The following is a 1,232-nucleotide window of genomic DNA, read 5'->3' as shown; positions in this document are numbered from 1 at the left end:
AGGTGCTACCGTAATCCACCTAATAAATAACGTACCGCGCCCAGCACAATGGAGTTGCGGTCCATGGCTGGGGCTGCTAAGTGCTGCTGCAAGCCAGAGAACAAGAAGGCCCCATCAATTCTGTGGGGAGCTAGATCTAAATTCTGCAGCAGGTCCCTGGATCCTGCTGCCTCTGGCAGACTGGGGATTCTGGGGAAGCTTTGCTAAAATTAGGAGTTTTTAATGAAGCAACTATGTAAATAAGCAGCAGCCCCTGGGAGCGTTCCTTTGATCTGCGAGGCAATATGCTTTGCACTGATCTTCCCTTTCCCACTGTGATGGGTCAGGGGGTGGCGCTGGCAGCTCCGAGCCGCAGCGTGAGAGTTGTCAGAAGGCAGCTGGGGGCTGGGCAGCTGGGGAGGGGGCAGTGTGGGGGTTGGGCACCAGAGGAAGTGGGCTGAGGCCGTTTGGATTTGTGGGAGAAGTGCAGGAACTGCCAAACTGGGCAGCAGTGCGACAGAGATCAATGTGGCCCTTTAAATAGACATCAGTAGGTTTCAGAGGTAACGCCCCATCGAGAAGAAAGGAGCGGTCCGAACTGCAGCTGGGCGGAGAAAGGCAGTTCTGTTTAGCAGGAGGATTTTGATGTTGCAAAATCTGGTTTCCTTCCGATTTGGAAAGAAACCGAAAAACTTCAAAATTCTCCGCAAAAGGGAAGGGAGCAGAGGACGGCAGGAGCTGGGGCTGCAGTCCTACGGCTTCCAGGCTCCCCAGCATCCTGCCTGCTGACAGGGAGCTGGGACCGTGGACGCCTTGACTGGGGTGGGGGTGTAGAAGCCCTGGGAACCTTGGAGCTACGTCTTCCGAGTGCCGCGAATTCCCGACCCGCCTGCCGAGCTGCTGGAGCAGGCTGCCTGCAGACTCAGGCAGACATTGCCACGCCAGGACATGCTTTCAGGCTTGCCCAACCGCGAAGGGGAGGCGCAGAAGGCCAGGTTTGTCAGGGAGTACAGCTCAAGGTAGCACCACTGAAATCAGCTGGGATGGGTGGGGCTGGGTCACACTGGCAGAGGTGCGGCCTGTTGTGGTTTTTCAAGTGAAAGCTCAGACTGGGGAGCTAATTCCACAATCAGGGAATGGGGAGGGGGAGGGGGGGTCCAGCAGGCTCAGCTCGACCGGGGGGGGGCTGCTATTGTCTTAGCGGCGCGGAGATCAGAGTCTCCAGGAAGCAGTCCAGCCCCACCGCCCTGGGG

General features: G+C 57.7%; 1 protein-coding gene across 1 annotated transcript in view; it reads right to left on the bottom strand.

The window, feature by feature from the left end:
- The window catches only part of TMEM132E (transmembrane protein 132E), a 98,998-nt gene that overhangs the window by 34,849 nt on the left and 62,917 nt on the right, over positions 1–1,232 (bottom strand). The window lies entirely within an intron of this gene.

The sequence above is a fragment of the Terrapene carolina genome, unplaced genomic scaffold (assembly GCF_002925995.2).
Source record: "Terrapene carolina triunguis isolate 2854851 unplaced genomic scaffold, T_m_triunguis-2.0 Scaffold231, whole genome shotgun sequence".
NCBI classification, from domain to species: Eukaryota; Metazoa; Chordata; order Testudines; family Emydidae; genus Terrapene; species Terrapene triunguis.
The sequence above is the reverse complement of the archived record's forward strand: the minus strand, read 5'-3'. Positions and strand labels throughout refer to the sequence as shown.